Source organism: Poromitra crassiceps (assembly GCF_964638095.1).
Source record: "Poromitra crassiceps genome assembly, chromosome: 8".
Lineage (NCBI taxonomy): Eukaryota > Metazoa > Chordata > Actinopteri > Beryciformes > Melamphaidae > Poromitra > Poromitra crassiceps.
In genome coordinates, this window is record NC_139629.1 from 19,197,724 (window position 1) to 19,219,238 (window position 21,515).

At 47.9% G+C, this 21,515-nt stretch overlaps 1 pseudogene across 1 annotated transcript; it reads right to left on the minus strand.

Annotated features, from left to right (window-relative positions):
• Positions 1 to 763: 763 nt before the first annotated feature.
• LOC310780541 (NXPE family member 3 pseudogene) lies at positions 764 to 2,478 on the minus strand (annotated as a pseudogene). The gene has a single exon. The product of its transcript is annotated as an NXPE family member 3 pseudogene (transcript).
• Positions 2,479 to 21,515: the final 19,037 nt, after the last annotated feature.

A 21,515-nucleotide genomic window follows, 5' to 3' on the forward strand; every position in this document is an offset into this window, starting at 1 on the left:
AACAAGTCAGTAAAGGAAGCCTTAATAAGTTCAGCAAGCCACACCCATGGGTGTGGCCTTAATGGCAATACTTAACAGCTGTTAGCTGGAAAAAAGTACATAATATTAACCACAAGAGGTCAACATGTCACATAAATACACTTACTGACCTTTGTTCTGATGTAGTTCCATGGGTCAGTCAATAGTAAACATGTCGTGATGTAGTTCCTTGGGTCAGTCAATAGTAAACATGTTGTGATGTAGTTCCTTGGGTCAGTCAATAGTAAACATGTTGTGATGTAGTTCCTTGGGTCAGTCAATAGTAAACATGTTGTGATGTAGTTCCTTGGGTCAGTCAATAGTAAACATGTTGTGATGTAGTTCCTTGGGTCAGTCAATAGTAAACATGTCGTGATGTAGTTCCTTGCGTCAGTCAATATAATCAGGGAAGCAGGACTTGGCTGCAGGACTTGGCACAGGGGCAAGTCTGACATCACATAATCATAATCCAGAGACAGCAGAGACCGTCATGACCTCACAGAGCGAACTCTGACATCATCGCCGATGATGTCACCGCAGTGATGTCATCGTTGGGTTGTGGGCGCGAATCCCGCCCGTGGGCGTTTCCAGGCATGGTCTCCGCAGTCGGCCTGAGAGGGCTTTTCCTCCAGCCTTTTCTACACCCTGGTATTGCTGCTTGCGGCTATATTTTGCATTGTGTTTGTAGGCATCATTTTGGCCTGAATTTTCGGCCTGAAGTCTGCTCCGCGGAGGGCCGCGCCGCTCAGAGGCGCACCGCAATCTGGCCAACGCTGGTTTCAGAAGCCTGGCTACGGCCCTGTGGACAGATGTAGGACAAGAGAACGTTGATCATGTTCTTGATGATGAGGGGCTGGGGGTGGAGGTTGTGAGGCAGGTGGTGGGCAAGCGTCATGTCCCAGGCATCCACCAGGCGGACATTCAGGCCACTGAACTGGGCTCGGAGCACCTTGTCATTCTGCAGCGAGTACCAGTCACTGTTGGTCAGTGCTTCGTAAAGCGTCAAGTCCTTGAGATTTGCGGTCCGGATGACCACCAGCGTGTCAGGCGCCCTGGCCAGCAGCCGCTGCACCGCCCTGCGGATGCCCTGCAGCCTTTGGATGTAAACCTCGGCGGGGAACGTGCTAAAGTGGGCCCAGATGCCAAAGACCACAACGGTCTGGTTGCCTCCAACCAGGCTGTCCAGCTCATTGGCGATGTAGCGTAGATCAGCGGTCAGGACTTTGCTAGATCTGATTGGAGGGCCGTGGAAGCGGAACTTCACCAGGATGTTGTGCACGCTGTCGACGGCCATTAATGGTCCAACCTGCTTCGGGCTGCCCAGGTCAATAGTAAACATGACAGACCCTTCAGGTCTGGCAGCACAGAGTTGAGGTGTTCAAACCACTGTCTGATGGTGGAGTCTCCATACAGGTGGACCATCTTTTCTCTCAGACACTCGCTGATGACAGCGGGGTCATTGAATTGGTGAACTGTGGTGCCACCTAGGGCTTGCCACAACCCTTGGTAGTAATATCCAGAAGGTTCAGGCTTCAAAACGCTGCTCTGCATCTCCGGTTGACCTTCCTCCTTTGGCCACACAGTGACAGTGTCAAACCCTGAAGAATTAATGAAGACTTTCATGTTCACACCTCTTTGGAAGAGTTTCTCCTCATTGGCCATGAGCGTTTGCTTGAATCCTCCTTTGGTGTGGGTGCTCCTGTCATTGCAGCTCAGTGTCTTGGGCTTGTAGCAGAACCATGGCTCCCCGGTCTGCAGGTCGGTGTAGTTGCACAGCAGCTCCCGGTTGGAAGGCAGGCAGACATTACAAAGTGTGGATTCAGAGAGACTTCTTGAGTAGAAGTCGCTCTTGAAGAAAATCCGGTCCGGGTGGTCCCTGGTCAGCCTGCGCAGCACCGTGACGGCCTCACTGGGGTGAACCAGCATCACCTCGACCTGTGCTGGTCCATCCCACAGCAACGGGAACATGGCGGAGTAGGAGTCGTTCAGGTGGTCCACCACTCGCCCGGCCACGCCCGCACCGAGCACCCGGTCGTGCAGACGGGCGATTAGAACATCTCCCCCAAACCTCTTTGGATGCCCCTGGATGTCCCGCATCAGGATCCGAGCCTCCAGGTGATCGCCCACATGCCTCTCCCCCCGCCTCGCTGGCAGGATGGTGAAGGTGCTATAGGCGGGGTCGCTGGTTTGCTTCAGGGAAACAGGCACAGCCAAGAGTGGCGTTTCAGGCCAAGCGATGGAGTCTAGCAGGATGCACTCCTCCAGAACATCCTCAGGTGTACGGTGCTGGTAGCTGCAGCTGGTGATCGTGAAGGTGGTGTTGATTTTATTCAGAGACTTTAGGCCGATGTGGGCCGACAGGTACAGGTTGTACAGCAGTAAGAGGACGGACAACACCCCGAGGAAGAAGGCGTTCCTCCATTTACAAGCTTTGGTCTTCATGATCTGACTGGTCTTCATTATTAAGGTAAACAGATTTATACCGCTATCATCACTAGACCGTCTGACATCACCGATGACCTCACAGGGGAAACTCTGACATCACCGATGACCTGACAAGGTGAACTCTGACATCATCGCCGACTGTTGGGTCGCGGGCTCCTTCGGTCCCCACGAACAGGCCTGATGGTGGGGCCTTACGGAGCCATTTCTACAGTGGGGCTAGAGGAAAGGGGCCGTAGCTAGGGATAGGAAGGTTATAGAGAGTCGGGGGTTTGAGGGGTGGATAGGGGGGTGGTTGGGAGGATGTGGGTGGTTTTGAGGTAAGGGTATAGGGCCATTTTCCATGTTGAAAATGATTAGCTGTGTTGTTGAGCTACTCCCAAGCATTGCCGGAAGTGCCATGAGGCTGAATGGCCACACCACTGTGCTGTAGGCTTCAAGGTATTTGTGCTTGTATGAGTCTGGACAGACATGGATGTAGACTGCTCACTTTTTGGCGGAGGCATACATCCGCGATGCGGTATTTATAGTTTTTTTTAGCACACCTTTTTGTTAGTCACACTAACACCAACATGTCCTGCCAGGAGATACGTCACTTATGGAACTGGTTGTGCATAGTCTTTCTGATTTATAACTTATAGTGCCACAGTTTTACCACACCTGCGACTTTCTCATCTTGCAAAGTTATCTTTTAAATTGACAAACCTCATGTGTATCTCATGGCACGATTCGAACGGCATCAACAAATTATTGTCTCTCGCTGTTCACCACCACTTAGATTCGATTTAGATCGTAGATTGCGTATTGCGAGAGGTCCTCTGACAGGTCGTTAAGATGATTATTATGTCCGTTAATTTAGCCTATAGTCAACATCGTTTGAGCATAAATAGCCTAACCTACTTACTCATAAACTGTAGGTACTATAACGTTAGTTGTTTTCATAAGGGAATGCACAATAGGCAAGACTGCAGTAACAGCATTTTTTTCCCATTCCTTTGATTCCACTGCTGTATTGAATTATATACCAGTGTTTCCCCTGTATACATCTTAGAGCGGCGCTGCGCCGCCCCCCAAAAAATGTCCGCCGCTGCTAGCCACAGGTGGTGTTTTATTTCTTTGGTCGAGGCGGTGCGAGGAAATGCAAGGAGGAGAGGAGAGGAGAGGGGAAAGAGAGGAGGAGAGGAGAGGATAGGGGAAAGAGAGGAGAGGAGAGGAGGAGAGGAGAGGAGGAGAGGAGAGGAGAGGAGAGGAGAGGAGAGGAGAGGGGAAAGAGAGGAGAAGGAGAGGAGGAGAGGAGAGGAGGAGAGGAGAGGAGAGGGGAAAGAGAGGAGAAGGAGAGGAGAGGATAGGGGAAAGAAAGGAGAGGAGAGGAGAGGGGAAAGAGAGGAGAAGGAGAGGAGAGGAGAGGAGGAGAGGAGAGGAGAGGAGGAGAGGAGAGGAGAGGGGAAAGAGGAGAAGGAGAGGAGGAGAGGAGAGAAGAGGGGAGAGGAGAAGGAGAGGAGGAAAGGAGAGGAGAGGGGAAAGAGAGAAGGAGAGGAGAGGATAGGGGAAAGAGAGGAGAGGAGAGGAGAGGGGAAAGAGAGGAGAAGGAGAGGATGAGAGGAGAGGAGAGGAGGGGAGGAGAGGAGAGGAGGGGAGGAGAGGAGAGGAGGAGAGGAGAGGAGAGGGGAAAGAGAGGAGAAGGAGAGGAGAGGAGAGGGGAAAGAGAGGAGGAGAGGATGAGAGGAGAGGAGGGGAGGAGAGGAGAGGATGAGAGAAGAGGAGAGGAGGAGAGGAGAGGAGAGGAGAGGGGAAAGAGAGGAGAAGGAGAGGATGAGAGGAGAGGAGAGGAGGAGAGGAGAGGAGAGGGGAAAGAGAGGAGAAGGAGAGGATGAGAGGAGGAGAGGAGAGGAGGAGAGGAGAGGAGAGGAGAGGAGGAGAGGAGAGGAGAGGAGAGGAGGGGAGGGGAGGAGAGGAGAGGAGAGGAGAGGAGGAGAGGAGAGGAGAGGGGAAAGAGAGGAGAAGGAGATGTCAACTTAGAGAGGAGAGTTGTTTAGGGTGATGAAAATCTGCTCGTTCCTTCGCCCCCTTCCTCCTCAGATCCGCGCTGATGGTAGCCTACGTGTTCACTGCACCAATGTGTTTGTGTGTGTCTCTCTCTGTGCCAGATATTTTCACAATAGTGGCAACTCAACTGGCACCTACTCCTTGGGTCTAGCCAATGATGTTTCATAACATTGACAGACAGCCAATCACAAGCTGCTGTATAGGAGACCGGAAGAGTTTTCATACTATTGGCCGAGCCTGGAATGAGCTCTCTCTCTCTCTCTCTCTCTCATTTGTCTCTGGCCTGGTCATGCCAAACGTCAACAAACACAATATTGCAAAGACTCAACAATGTAAGCAAATCTAGAATACTACTTCTGAAGTACTTCTGATTGCATTGGTTTTCTAGGTTCATAAACATTCAACATCCAATAATTCTCTGTAGGCCCTTCATGGAGCAAAGGCTTGGCATCGAGCTGTCCAGATGGAAATGCACTAGCATTGGCCATCCCCGCCAGCGCAAGGGTGACTTTACTTCCTGTGGGGTGTTTGTCTGTAAAGTCAGTTTGTCAGTCTCTCCATCTAGTCTCTCCATCTCTGTCCAAAGAGTAAAGAAATGACACCAAGCTGTATTCAAGGTGGCAGAGCTGCTTCTTAAAGGGGAGCCGATGAGGGACAGGAGGGGGTCAATGGGATGAGGGAAGAAATTGGCCAAACCCTCATTCATAATTCAGGTAGGTGTGAAACAGTGTTATCATACATGTAGGCCTAACTATTGACTACACTGTAAGTTCAAATGACATGTTTTGATCAGATGCAATGGCAGAGCTCTGTCATGCGTGTGGGGGAGGTTGAGACTGGAGAGAGCCACCATGTTGATTAGGTCAAACATTTAGCTGCTTTGTAAAAGAATAAGCCTTGTCATTAAATACACTGTCTAAATGAGTTATGATTTCATTTCTTTCAGATTGAATGTTCTGCGTGTAGGCGGTGGTACCACCAGGAGTGTGGCCTCCACACACTCCACACACTCCGTTGCACCAGGATTACATGTGTCCTGCATGCCTATAGGCAAATTCAAATCTTTGCTAGGCACCTTTGCCCTCAAGAGTGGGTTACTGTATGATTTTGATGTGTACATTTTATTTTTCAGAGGGTGGCTGTGCCTGTCCCCTAATCGCTTTGGATAAAAGAGGTCAGTGGCTCGATCCCCAGCTTCTCCAGTTGAAGTGTCCTTGGACAAAATACTGAATCTCATGTAAATCCAACGTAAATTCATATTTATCATCCACAGAACACTTCACCACTCATGTACATATTGTATATATTGACTCGATTTGATTTGATTTGATTGCACTTGCAACTTTGCGATTGCCTTTAGTTATCTTCCTACTTCTTATCCCTGTATATTGATGTGACCGCTACGCTGCATACAGACACTAAGACAAATTCCTCGTATGTAACTTGCATACTGTGGCAATAAAAGTGATTCTGATTCTGATTCCAAATTGCTCCAGATGGTTGCGGCAGCACCCTGCCTGGTAGCTAGCTGCCATTGATGTATGAATGTGTTAATGTTGACATCTTATGTATTTATTTAGTTGTTTGATGCATTCTCCTGACACATTGTCAGCACCATGATGTTAAACTATTTCAAAACAAAGACATTTGAGTACCAAGCAAAACAAACACATTTATTTACCATAGCATATAAAGTCAGTTTGAGGCGAACACAGAGTCTATTGTCAAGTGTGGTCAGCAAAGAATCCACTTAATGCGAAAACTCAGTTCCTTTAATGTCTGTGACACCATTCTTTGTAATTTTTACCAATCTTTTATTGAAAGTCTTTTTCACTTTTTCATTTATTTGCTGGTTCAACATGTTGTCTGTGAAGGACAGGAATAGCCTAAACGCTATAGTCAAGGTCTGCTCCAGGATTATTGGAGTCCAGCAGAATAACCTGTGCTCCATCTGGGAGAAACGTGTGGTACAGAAGGCAAAAAAGATCATCAGACAATCTAGCCACATTTTGTTCAGTGAATTTGCTCTGATGCCCTCAGGCCGGCGCTACTATGCGCCCCCTAGGAGAACTGACCGGTGCTCCAAGTCTTTCTTCCCTTCAGCTGTCAGGCTGTTAATCTCTTGCATGGCACCGTAACCCCGGCGTTACATTTCTGATTTTTTGCTGTTCATCTGTCATTTATGTGATTAATTAGGTAGTTAATTCTGAACAATACTGTTCATGCTACATACCAAATTAACCGGCTGAATCTTGCGCATCAAGATTCAAGATTCAAGATTCAAGATTTTTATTGTCACTCCATGGTACAAGTATCACGTGTGAAATTCTTGTGCTGTGGACTCCGTTTACAACATAGTACAAATGTAACAGGGCATATGAGTGCAAAAACAACAAGAGACACAACAAGCAATAAGGCAGTATAGTGATAAGACAAGTCAGAGACAGTGGCATATTCACTGCACATAGGTGCACATGTCATGTGCATACTTTAGACGTGCTTAAACATTTTAAATTCGGCGTATTTGACATACAGGTGCAAATAGCATATTCCTTATTAAACATACGATTAAACTCAGCGTTTTAAATTCGGCGTATTTGACATACAGGTGCAAATAGCATATTCCTTATTAAACATACAATTAAACATTAGACATACGTAATGGTAGCAGCTACAGTACGGTACAGTACGGCTACTACACTATTTGTGTATGTTAAGGAGTCTCGTGGCCTGCGGGAAGAAACTGTTCCTCAAGCGATTTGTGCGTGCTTTTGGAACCCTGTATCTTCTCCCTGAGGGTAACAGGGAGAACAGGCTGTTGTGGGGATGGTTTGTGTCTTTGATGATCTTCAGGGACCTCCTGAGGCACCGCTGTTTATACAGTTCATGCAGTTCTGGCAACTCACATCCTGTTACGTGCTGGGCCGCGCGTCTCACTCTCCGTAGCGCCCTGCGGTCCATGGTGGTACAGTTCCCGTACCAGGTGGTGAAGCAGCCAGTCAGCAGGCTTTCAATGGTGCCTCTGTAGAAGTCCGTAAGGATTTCTGGCCTTAGCCCAAATTTCTTCAGGCGCCTGAGTCCGTGTATTCGCTGTTGGGCCTTTTTGACAACAGTGGCGGTGTGGCCGGCCCAAGTCAGGTCCTGGTGGATGTTGACTCCCAGGTACTTGAAGCTCTCCACCCTTTCCACCACTGTGCCGTTGATGGTGATTGGGGGGTGTGTGCCCCCCCCCCCCTCCTGTAGTCTACAATGATCTCCTTGGTCTTGGAGACGTTCAGAGAGAGGTGGTTGTCCTGGCACCATTGTTCCAGGGCCCCCACCTCCTCTCTGTAGGCCGTCTCGTCGCCCCCCGAGATCAGCCCCATGACCGCTGTGTCGTCTGCAAACTTCACGATGGTGTTCGAAGTTTGAGTCGCCACGCAGTCGTGGGTTAAGAGGTCGTACCAGAAGGGGCTGGAGACGCACCCCTGGGACGCTCCTATGCTGGTGGTCAGTGGTGAAGAGGTGAGGTTGCCCACCCTCACCACCTGGCGGCGGTCTGTCAGGAAATCCAGGATCCAGTCGCCCATTGCTGTGTTTAGTCCCGGATCCTTGAGCTTGCGTACCAGCCTGGAGGGTACTATGGTGTTGAATGCTGAGCTGTAGTCCACGAACAGCATTCTTACATAGGTGTCCTTCCCCTCCAGGTGGGACAGGGCGGTGTGGAGCACATGTGCTACTGCATCCGCTGTGCTCCTGTTGGGGCGGTATGCAAATTGTAGCGGGTCATGGTCCGGGGGGAGTGTGGGGCGGATCTTTGATATGACCAGCTTTTCAAAGCACTTGCTGGCTATTGGCGTGAGGGCTATTAGGCGCCAGTCATTGAGGCTGGTCACTTTTTGCTGCTTGGGAATGGGGATGATTGTCGCTGCTTTGAAGCAGGAGGGAACTCGTCGGAGGGAGAGAGACTGGTTGAAAATGTCTGTGAATACGCCTGCCAGCTGGTGGGCGCAGGCCTTGAGGACCCGCCCGGGGATGCCGTCCGGGCCGGCCGCCTTGCGTGGGTTGATACGCAGGAACGACCGGCACACTTCATCCTCAGTGATGGTGAGAGGGCTGTCTGGATCTGTGGGGGGGGTTGGTGGATAGGTGGGAATGGGAGGGGGTGGGGGTGCTGAGGGGGGGAGGGGAGGTGGTCGGGGGGGGGGGGGGGGGGGAGGAGGAGGAGGGGTGGTGTGGGGGCGGAGAGGGGGAGGGGTGATGGGGGGGAGAGGTGGCAGGGGGGGAGGAGAGGAGGGGAGGGGTGATGGGGGGGAATCGAACCATGTCTTCCTTTTTCAGATCAGATCAACACAGCAGAAGTTATAGCTGTCTTTGTACAAAGACAAAGACAACATTTCAGATTATTTGGCTTTTTCAAATGGCTTTTTATAATGGCTTTTTGGAAATCCGCCTAGGTATCTCCCTACAAAAACCACTGCCAAATACTCATGTTTTGGTATTTTTTCATCTTCTTTGAGTTGGGATGTGGTAAGGCCTGTGGCAATGTCTCCATTGGGTTTCTAGCCATAAATACAACAACCACAGGTAACTGTTTACACTCTAAAAGTGTTTTTTATTCTAGGCGAGAATCAACCACTGTGTTTGAGCTGGTGTTACTCAGGGTCAGTAACACATAGAGTCATTCTGACACTTGGAACAGAAACTTCAAAGTCTTACCTTTCAGAAAAGGTCAGGCAGTTGTCTGTAACCCTAGCGGTTCAGCCACAGTAAGCATTTTAGTTTGGGTATGTCATTTTCACCATTTTCTTCAGAAATAGGTGGCTTTAGTCATTTTAAATGAATGCCTTCACTTATATGAGCGCACAACAGGCTGTACGTATCCTGTCTGTGACGAACAGGTTATAGTCTAGGCTAGGGAAAATAAGGTTTGACCTTAAACTAATTGCAACAGAATTTATTTTCACATTTTTATGTTCATATTGATGCCCGAAACACTGTAGCCTAGTAAAAATCCCAGAAAATCCCATTAGTGGAAGTATGTTCAAATGAAGTTTTTTCAAAATGGCTGCCATTATTAAAATTGTGGCCATATCTTGACTCCAACTAGACCTAGAATTACAAATTTGGTGTCTATTTCCACATTTTTGGGGGCAAGGAATCCACAGAAATGGTTGTTGAGTCTCTAAGTAGAACAGATTTTTTTTCCTCATGTAGTATGAAGTATGTAGTCGTAATACAACATGGCATTTCTCACTATAGCTACAACTTCGTATTTGTTAATCATACACATTTTGGGTGATACCCTTGAGCATATTGAAGTGCTTGCCATTGAAAAAAAAAAGTTTGTTGTTTCATATTTCCAATTAAAAATGTGTTACGGTAATGAATTTATTCCCTCACAGTGTCTCTAAAAGTGTCTGGAAATACATAAAAAACTAACGATGCAGATGCTGAAGTTTGGTGTCGTTTGAAGAAAAAATGTGGGAGGAGTAGGGTTTAATTCGTTTTTGCAGTTTTGCGGTCTTTAGACTTCATAATTGGCCATAGGTTGCATTGTACAAAAGTTTCTCCTCATTTGGGCGCACATTTCGGTGAAAGTTGCAAAGCCGCAGCACGTATGCCTGATGTTTTATGAATTTTTAAAGTTTGAAACTTTAGACGGTCGCTGTAGTGCCACCGTTAGGACTATTGGCCCCAAATTTGTGTCAAAGACGTTTGGCATGGGACTGGACCTTTGTGCAAAGTTTGGTTAGTTTTCATCCATGGGAAGTCGAACTTCCCGGGAGAAGAAAAAAAAAATAATAATAATAATAATAAAGGCAAATACAATAAGTGGCCCTGCCGCTTCGCTGGCCCGGCCACTAATAAACACCCCTGCATGCTTATTCAAAATGGAAAGTTAAAAGCATCCTAAGCAATTTGTTGCATTGATCAATTTAACTTTAAATTGATTTTAATATCAACAACCAATAGGAGTTACATGATTTTTACATGATTTCTTCTCGTATTAATGTAGCCTACTGCCAAAAAGCAGTTACAGCCGTTAATGACATAAAAATACATTTTCTCAACTTCAGAAATGGGCAGAGGAGACCTCATCAGTAGAAGATACCAGATGTAATTTGGGCTGGCATTTGCAAAATTGCATTTATTGAATTACATACAGTATACAGTACAACAATGTAGCTTCTCAATGTAGTAATAGGCACTACTACAAGAAAGTTATTTCTTTCTTTCAGAGAAAAATGTGTTATTGACAATGTGCCGGTTGGTGCAAGAGAACTGTTTGGTTGCTATGTCTCTATCAGTATGGTGATACCACCACCTTATGATACCATCACTGTTGCTTTAATTACACGGAAGGAAGATCCACTCTTGCTGAACTGTCTCTGTTACTAGCTGCCAAGAAATTCCTTGGAAAAAAATGAGCACTGTGCTTTGCAGAGTTATGGTCAAAAAAGTGATTTCCATATCGGTAAATTAAACATTGAAAGAGGAAATGTTTTTTGTCTTTGTCATAGTTTATCATAGAGTCTATCAGTCTTATGACTAATAAGACTGGGACAGACGGCCGATATGTTGCCGTTTCTGCTGTAAAGTGGACGTCCCGCCCTGTACAAGTAGTGAAACTTAACTAAGTAAAAGTAAAATGACAGTCCATGAAATTACTCAATTAAGAGTAAAAAAGTAGCCTATTTAAAAGTACTCAAGTAAAAGTACATTTGTGTTACTTTAAAAATGTTTTATATTTTAATTATTTACCATAATAATTACACACACCCAGCACATTACCAGTGTGTTACAGTAGCCTACCTAAGCTGTCCCTGTCTTTGTCTGTCTTGTCTTTCATATCGTTCAGATGCAGCCAGGGATGCTCAGTTTGGCGATTCTCGCCTTTGACAGACATGCTAGCAGCAGCAATATCACAATCACATACATCTATTTTGTTATGGCTATCAGCAGTGTCAAATCAAATTGAGCTTTCTGAACTAATGTGACCATGGGGACAATTTTGTGGATCGTCTACACCTGTCTAATTCATTGTCCAGTCTTAATTTAATTGGCCACTGTACTAATGAGCCACCAGTTTGGGCACCCTAAATTCAGAAGTGATTCTGGACCTGTTAGCCCACAGCCCCAATGCTACAGTGCTGTTTTCCTAGTGCAGTGTGCAAAACAAAAGTCTGAATTTACTCATTTACTCAGTGTACATTTAAAAGTACTCAAGTAGAATATATATAATTTAAATTACTTGAGTAAAAGTAGGCTATATCATTATAAAAAAATATTTGTACAAATCCTAAAAAATGTGTGCAATTCGGACACACGCATAATCATAGCGTCACCGACTGGCAATACAAAAAGTGGTTTATCTCTCAAAGAGTTTGTCCGATTGACTTCACACTTGGGGAGTGTGCTGCTGGGAACCCGACTGAGTGTGACACTGAATTCCATGCAATTCAAACACACGTATAGTCACATAGCGCCACCAACTGGCAACACAAAAAGCAGTTTATCTCAAGAACCGTTCGTCTGATCGACTTCGCGACTTGGCGGGTGCACTGCTGAAGACCCGAGAAAGTGCAGCGTCAAATTCCATGCGGTTCGACGAATCAGAACACGGCTTTCAAGTATCTCAAGTACTGGTGGCCGATCGACTTCGAACTTGATGGGTGCGCTGTTGGAGAGCCGAGGAAGTGTGCAGTGCCGAATTTGGTGCAATTCAACTAATTCGAGGGGAGGGGTAGTAATTGCAGGGAGAACGATGCAAAGTGTGAAATCTTATCAAGTAAAAAATTCTTAAAACAAGGTTAAATTGACCAGTGACCAGGCAGTATCCTACTGTATTTCATAGTACGCACATGCACTGTGTCTCTATACCCACCCCACCCCCCCTGCAGTGACAGAGAGGTTAGGTTTCCTTAATTATTGCTTGATCAAAAGTCATGACTGGCTGAGATAAACAAATAAATGTGACTCCTTTGATATGGAGAACTTAATAAAATAGAACTTAATAAAATGAAAGGTGTAAAAGATTATTTCCGCACCGGTATAAAGTTCATCCCAGATGTGACCATGGAAAAGTATAGCCTGCAGTGAGCTGAATTTCTACAAGGACAGCAGTGAACAGATACAGCTTCAGTGGCTATTAGAGCACAATGTAATGCAATGTCCTCCTGTAGAAAAGGAGAGCTGCTGGGCGCTGGAAATGAGGCTCGCTTCTTCATGTGAAGGGGCCGACTGCAACTCGCGCGCACTGCAGTTATCCGTTTACTTGACCACTACGCCGAGTCCTGTCTGAACCATCTGAACCAAGTGTTGCTAGTAGCCTACAGGTAGGCACGGTGCTGTTCAACTACAATATGATGTATGCACTTCTCAAGTGTTAGCACTGGTGTTGTGGCAGTGCAGAAATAAAATAAAAAACAAACACTGTACGTCTGTCGTTCGTATATCTCGAGAACCAGCGCCTAACCTGCGGACATAATCATAGCGCCACCTACTGGCAACACAAAAAGCGGTTTATGTCGAGAAGCGTTCGTCCCATCGACTTCAAACAGTTGACAGTTGATTTGTTTATTTAGACGGGACAGTGCAAAATTAATGGACACAAAGAACATAATCAAACTTGGGGAGTGTGCTGCTGGGGACAGAGTGCAGTGCCAAATTCCATGCAATTTGGACATGCTTACTCATAGTGCCACCTATTGGGCAAGTGGCAACGGTTTAAGTGGTTTATCTCGACAACCGTCCGTCTAATCGACTTCAGACTTGGCGAATGTGTTGCTGTCGGTCTGTATGTGTGTGTCCTTCGCATATCTTGAGAACCGTTCGTCTGATCGACTTTCCGCCCATTTCAACGGCCACATCCTTGACCTTGTCTGCTCTGTCAATCTACCAGATCTCAATATCCATCCGTCTGCATTTCACTTTGTCAGATCATAATCTCATCCACTTCACTATTCCATCCCAACCCCCACGTCACAACTCCTCAGAGAAATAACCTTCCGGAATACAAAATCAATCGATCCCCGCCAAACTCTCAGACCTGCTCTCCAACGCTCTCACCCTGGGGAAGGAGCCCCTACCTCACCTGATGATCTCCCTAATAACCTCAACAACACACTATCTGCCTCCCTCGACTCACTCGCCCCTCGCAAAACAAAAACTGTATCGTTCAACACGTCAGTCTACAGCCCAGCTTCACACAATGAAACAAACTGGCTGCCAACTGGAACGACTTCTCCAAGAAAACATGACTCACTGTCCACCAAAAAGCCTCCAAACACCACCTCTCCGCCTACAAAGATGCCCTCACTGCCGTCACGTCTGCATACTTCTCTAGCACCAATGACTATAGCCATACTCCCAAGACCTTCTCCATCGTCAACAACCTCCTCAAGACCTGTGCCGACGCCCTCTCCACCTCCACACCTGAACAATGCAACTCCCCTCGCCCCATAGCTGCCTCTCCTGGTTCACTCCAGTCATGGAAGGGGGCTCCATCATCTCCAAACTGATCAGCTCATCCAAACCCATAACCTGCTCCCTCGACCCCCCCTCCCCACCCCCCAGCTGAAGACATCGCTCCCTGTCTCTATGCCCCTAGCTCACTAACCTCCTCACTTTCTCACAGCATTGTCCACGTTTATTTTTTTACCGATTGAATTTTCCTTGTTCATGCTGCTGTGGCAGGCCAAGGTAGAGCCAAGTGGTCTGGATGGCCATTCGGGGAAGTCAGGCTCAGGTTGTCCATCTTTTGCATTGCAGTTGACGTGAGGACATCATGCAGAGGGTTTTCTCCAGTTCCTCAGCTGGGTTATGTGACACCATGGTCCGCAGAGCGCACTCCTGCGCCGCCAGCTCATTGGACATCTGAAGGATTTTGTTTCCCAGCCTCTTGTTTTCTTTTTTGAGAATATCCACCCTGCGCTCGGAAGAGGAAGCTGCTAATATACTGTCATCCTTGAGGTCTTCCTCTTCAATAAGCTGCTGTAGCAATGTCCTCTTTTCAAACAGGAGTCTCTCATTTTCCACAGTGATGTTTGAGATAAGCTGTTTCTCCTTTAATATTGAATGCATATACAATGACAGCTCTCTCTGTAGGTCGTTGATCTTGTCGTCGCGCCACATCTTGGTTCCTTCATCGAGCTTCTGTTTGGCTCGATACAGTGCTGTTATGTGTTTCTCATTCATCTTATGGCAGTTGCTTCTCTCTTTATCCAGCTGTTTGAGGGTGTCACACAGCTCCTCTGTGAGGATCTCACACTCCTCCTGAGTTTCCAGCAGAGTCTTTACTATTTTGTGATGATGAGGACAATCTGGACATTTAGGTTGTTTAACTGCCCGCTCAGCCTGTACAATTAGGAGCTGCTGCTTTGCCTGCTGCTGCTCCTGCAGGGCACAGTCCACCCAGCCTGTGTCTTTCTGCAGAGACACCAGTCTTGTCTCCATTGCCTGAAGGCATCTGGTCTGAGCACCGAGCTCCGCCTGTAAGTCTCTGCACGACTGGCTGTTCTGGGCCAACTCTGCTGCCTGGGATTTAGCCTGCTCAGTGGCCTGGTCGGTCAAGGTCTGCACAGTTAGAAGCTGCTGTTGTTGCTGCTCCTGCAGGCCAGGTTCCACCCAGCTCACCTCCTTCTGCAGAGACACCAGTTCAGCCATCTCCGCCGTGTGCTGTGACCGCAGCAGTTCACGCCTCAGGATGACCAGACGTCTCTCTCTGAGCTGGAGGGCACGCCATAGGAAACACAGCTGGTCCTTCAGAGGGGCATTAGGCGCAAGTCCCTCCTCCTTGAGCCATGTGGAAATCTGGTCCAGGTCCTCCTCTTGGTCCACGTCTCTTGCAGTGTGAAACATTCCATGGAGGTTTTGCCCGATCAAATCTAGTTTTTATAATTTTTGATGATGTCACATCACTCACTGATAACATCATAATTACTTGAGTGGCATCACTGATGATATCGCTCACTCAGTGACATCAGGACATAACATCACAATGTTATCATTATGACATCATAAACAAGATGACACCATAACATTGATAATGAGGTCAAACCATTATACATGAATTACGACATCATGACATACCATTATGACATCATAACATTATGCCATCATGCACAGATGTCTGTCTGTATCACTGATGATGTCAATACACACTGATGATGATGTCACGAGACATCCTCGTCCTGCTGCAGGGTGACACTCTCGCTCCCTAACTCTTCATTATTGTACTCAAACATGGCTTGAGGAAGGCCATCACTGGAAGTGAAGAGGACCCTAGCACCCAGAAGGAGTTGTTGACCTTGACTATGCAACCTAGTGCTAATCTGTCCTACTGTGTGCGATATTTTCTTTCCCATGATGGCGAAGGCTAGGCGAAGGCATGATCCGCCCCTCTCTGCCTCTGATTGGCAGATTAAGATATGACCATAACCATCAATGTTTGCTCCTTTTCGCACTCATTATTAGCAGGTAGAAGCAGTCAATTAAATAGTATTTTTTTGGCAACATGTAAAACCACTTTGGTCTCTCAAAAAAGTCTCACCTACTTTTTCCAATGAGTGTTCTAGTCGGGAAAGAACGCAAGTTTGGTTGGCATGCAAGTTCGTCTACTGCAGAGAGATCTGTAGCGTTAGTGTCCTCTGGCTCTGCTGTTGCACAAACCACCAGTGTGTTTTTGGCTGCGCTGTTATTAACGTCATTGTTTCAGCTGCATCATCTTCATCATCGTCTGTCTCTCCACTGTCCACCACCAATACAGGTGCGGGAACGGGTGCACTACAAGCCGCACTTGTTGAGGGGGAGGGTGACGAGTCATCTTCTTCCTCGTCAATGCAACGTTTCTTGCCTTTGCCGAAAAAACTTAAAAGCGAGCTGTTTCATGTCTGCTTGATTTGGTGCTGCGGCTGCATTTGTTTACTGTAGACAGCGTAGCTAGTTTCCCATGATGCTCTGGGGCACAGAGGCATAGCAGGACAGTCGGACACTTACGCATGATAGGCTGTCATGCACAGCTGATGTGTTTTGCAGACAAACAAACAAAAAACAAAATTTTCCCTTTTCTTTTTGGGTGTGCCAGCTGCCTGTGTGGGTGGCACTGGCACACCCAGGCGCACCCGTAGCTACGCCATAGGTGAGTTGAGCTAGAGTCAGGGACTGACGTGGCTGCCCCCTGCGAGCGCTGTTATTCTACTTTTTTCACAGAGCTTGCCGACAGATTTCCGATGTCAAGTCTGCTTCGAGAGATTATATAAATTGTGACATCCTCAGTCGTGACATCCAGCTTATAGTTCAACATGCCCCTGCTTGGGGACTTGTGAGATAAGTGTCCTTTCCGTGACATTATGAATGACTGATTGACTGACTGTAATTTAATTGCTAGTGTGACATGGTGACATCATCACTGATGTCACTCACTGATTACATCACCCTGCTCTAGTGACATCACTGATGACATCACCATTTCTTTTATTTTTTTATTGATTCATTCCAAAGCATACAAGTCAACAAGCATACATTCAACATCAACACAGAAAGTATGCCACTTCAACAGAATTAAAATTAATAAAAGCAAAACAAACAAACAAACAAACAAACAGGGGTATCATGTCAGTGATGTCATAAATCCTTCCTTGCAGAGGCTATAAGTAGGACAACTCTGGCAACTTGAGATCAACACCTATGCAATTCATTATTTTGCTATTCCAACCAGAACATTCTCCTACTATTGATCCCAGTTTTCCACGTAGATCCAAAGGCATGAGGCTGTTCGGAGCGACGCAAGGGCAGAACCATGATTTTGCTCCAATGTCATCTCAGAGAGTCTTTCTGGGCTCTTTCTGCAGTCCTCTGGACAGCTGGCTGGAGGCCTCACTGCCAGCCCCATCCTGTCCGTCCTCTTCATCCTCATCCTCGTCCTGCCTTGCAGCAGCCCCGGTGTCAGAGGAGCAAGTGGACTTGTTTTCCGCTGTGACAGGCTCCACAGTAGAGGCCGGTCCGGCTGGTCACGGACAGCGGAGGAACCGCAGCTCGAGGGCACCGGCTGCTGTGGCCTCGCACACCGCGCCCAGCACTGCGTCTTTGTCTTTCCTCACCACAGAGGAGAGGGAATGGCTGTACGCTGAATCAGAAATCCCTCCAGCAGATCCACCAATGGAGATCATTGATGATGAGGGCGAGGTTCGCTTGGCACAGATGGAGGAAGCAATGTTCCAAAGTCTGGAGGAACAGTTTGACCGAGATGAGTCCCACAGCAGTCAGCAGCATCAGCCTCATCATCATCACCACCATCATCATCATCGTCATCACAGGTACAGCCAGCGGAGGAACCGCAGCTTGAGGGCAGTGCCCGCTGTGGCCTCGGAATCATCCCCCACGGCCACCACTGAGTTTCTGGATTTCCTCACCACAGAGGAGCGGGAATGGCTGAACGCTGAATCAGAAATCAGACACCAGTATCAGCCTCATCACCACCACCACCATCATCATCATCATCATCATCATCAGAGGTATAATTACTACATGGAGCCCATCTGGGGGTATGATTGGCTGCCTGCGGTTTCTCCTCTGGTTGGGTTTGAAGACGATGTGTTTGCCCGTCGCAGAAGACTTCGGCCTGCATGGGGCAGGAGGAGGAATGCCACGCCCGACCTGTCAGAGAGCCTGCAGGGAAACGACTACGAGGATCTTCTGCAGTTTGAGGAGTGGCAAGGTGCAGTGAATAAGAAGGCGATGAGCAAGAGGGAAATCCAGAGGTTTCCCACCAAAACCTTCCATTCTGCCCACAGCGCCGGGAAGAACCAGTGTCACATCTGCCTCTGTGACTACACCGATGGGGAGAAAGTGAGGATACTGCCCTGTTTGCATGACTACCACGTCCAGTGTATTGACCGTTGGCTAAAGGATAACTCCACCTGTCCCCTCTGCCGAGCCAACATGGCCGACATCGGCTCTCTGTAACACCATGACAACCGTTGACCTCAACGCAACCTCCAGGCTGAACTGGAGAATTTTCCAAATTGTTCCTGCTGGGGGACATGGTGTCGGTGTTGAGCCACATTTAAAGACTGTCTTTGTTACTATAAAGGCCTGAAGGTGCAGAGCAGCCAGATTTAAAGTTGAGATGCAGCTGATGATACTGTTTGAGACAAGGAGACTGTGAAACATGAGCTGAGCCACTGCTGTGAGTCAAGGCAGACGCCAGGATGACATTAGCACCAGGAGGTGACTGGCCTATGAACACTTGAAAGACCTGCGCATCGGAAATTAGCGCAGCTAGGACCAAGACTGTTTTGGAGGACGCTACGGGATTGGCAAGCAATGCCACATGACATGATAGACATTGATGCAAGTTCTGGAACCAATAAGAGACTTTGATTCATCAACATGCCACACTACTATGTCTTGGGACGGGATTCCAAGGCATCCTTTGAATGCAAACCAGAACAAGCGACATCTGGGCTGGTCCGAGCTCAGGCCGACGTGGAATTGCAGACAGGCAGCGCCCCACGCCGTGGGTTCAAGTCCACGGCGGGCCAAACAAAAGTAAGCCACACTCAGGAAAAGAGATTGGTATTGTTACATTAGGGCAGAGAGCCGAACGGTATTCACCTTATGCAGAAGAGACCGTCTGGCTTGAGAGACTAACAGGAAGTGTAAACACAATCGGAAGTTCTGATTCTATTTACACTTCCTGTGACTCATAAACCTAGTCTGACTCATAATGTGAGTCAAACTAGGTTTGACCAGGTGAGTCAGACTAGTTTGAGCAGGTAAAACAGCCGGCGTTTTGCACAGGAAGTCGTGATACAATGGATCAAGTGGGCGGGGCTGCATAATGTGAATAGATGACAATAATGTTGGCTAAGCCTGAGTGGTGAGGGTAGAATTAACTTAATAACTAATGGTATCCTGCTGCTGACCTCAAGGACATCTGCAGACTGCAGCGCATCATGCGCTGTGCTGAGAAGGTGATCGGATGTACCCTGCCATGCCTTCAGGACCTACACACTGCCAGGACGCTGAAGCAGTCTCTGAGAATCATGGCTGACCCCTCCCACCCAGGCCACAAACTCTTTGTGGCACTCCCCCCTTTAAGTTTTCGTGATTGTCTTTCTATATTGTCTGTTGTTTTTGTCTTCTACTATTGATGTGACCACTATGCTGCATACTTGCACTAAGTCCAATTCCTCATATGTAATCTGATTACTTACTGTGGCTATTAAAGTGAATCTGAATCTGAATGTATTTGCACTAAATAAACAACTTGCAATAGACACACAAGAGGATATTGCCTTGGAGGATTGGGAAATGGCCTGTTTAAAGGCACAAAAACAGTCAATCAATACAAGATTCAAATGACTGAAGTATAAGTGGCTAATGAACGAACATATATTCATATTCATCATATTTCCCCTAACATTCCGGGTTATTTGTGTCAAGTGTTTGGATGAGAAAGGAACTTTGTTTCATTGTTTATGGGAGTGCCCCAAGATACAGATATTTTGGCAAAAGGTTGTTAAATGTTTATCACAGATAATTGAAAATATCCCATTGAAGGCAAAATTATGAATAATATATTCAGAGGACTTTGTAAAACAAGAAAACAAACAAAAATTATCGACTTTGGAATTCTTCAGGCCAGCGAATCATTGCATTAAATTGGAAAAATGTACAATCACCATCACTTCGAGTTTGGAAATAAGAATTATTGACGTCTTAGGCTGGAGAGTTTGGCATACATTGCTAAAGGAAAGCAGAATGAGTTTGATAATATTGTAGCGAATCTGGGTTTGACCTGTAATGTGGTGCTTCCGTGTTAGCTAGGAACTAATGTGTGTGGGTGTGTTCCTAGGGGGAAGGGGGTATATGGGACCAGCGGCCGCGTGGCGGAAGCCAGTCAGGCTATGTGAGCGAGCTGACCGGGTGGTTGCATGAAGAGCTAGCAGCGAAGCTAGCGGCTAGGAGCTGTTGTGAAGCCAAGAATAAAAGCCTGTACCAACTTCAAGTCTCCGGTTCCTTGAACGAATACCCGATTCGTTACATTGGTGTCTAGGAGTGGGATCGATAACCCTCTGCGACGGCCAAGAAGGGAGAGGGTGAGAGAAGGAACGGCAAAAGAGACTGTGTGCGGTGCGGTTTTTGGGCTCAAGACCTAGCGCTAGTAAGTTAGCTACCAGGGGTGCTAACTGCTAACTGCTAGCTGCTAAGACCACGTGCGATGGTGCGCGGAGAATGGCCATCGGTGAACGGGAGGAAAGGGGAGCTGACGGCGGGGATCAGCTCGATGCTGGCGGGCATGGAAGCCCGTGTGTTGAAAGAAGTCAGACGGCTGGTGGAAGAGACTCCTGCCTGGGCAGTAGAGGTGATGCGAGCGCTGCGGGAAGTCATGCAGCGGGTGGACTTGCTGAGCGCGGTGGTGGCGCAGCGTGGCGAACGGCCGGAGGAGCCGCAAGAGAGACTGTGTTGGACATGCAAAGAGCCTGGGCACCGAGCGAGGTGGTGTCGCAGCGGTCCCGGGGGAAAGACCAGGTACGCGACGGTACTGGGAAAGACCGGGAGCCTGCTGGTTATGTGGAAAAACGGGACACCTGGCCAGGGAGTGTCCAGAGGCTGTCGGAGATCGGGGGACAGCGGGAGAAGAGAGACGTGCAGGCGGCGGGCAGGTGAGACTCTGCTGGATTTGCCGGTCGCCGGAGCACTTGGCCAGGGACTGCACTGAGAGTGTGGAGGCCGGAGGTGAGACGCAGGCTGGGAAGAGTGTGAGCAGCCGGGGAGAAGAGAACGTTGTGACGGACAGGAGAACGGTGCTGCAGGGGAACAGCCAGAGGGAAGAGAGGGACATCATCTGCAGCGTTGTTACAGTCGAGAGAGCGACGCTCGTGTCTCCGGGTGAGCGAGGGGGGTTACCGCCGGGGGAACCGGCCCAGCCTAACCGCTATACACCCCCTAACGTTGCACTGCGGAGAGCCGATGGGAAGATGGATGCCGGTGGTGTTCGCTCTGCTGCCCTCAGCGCGCCG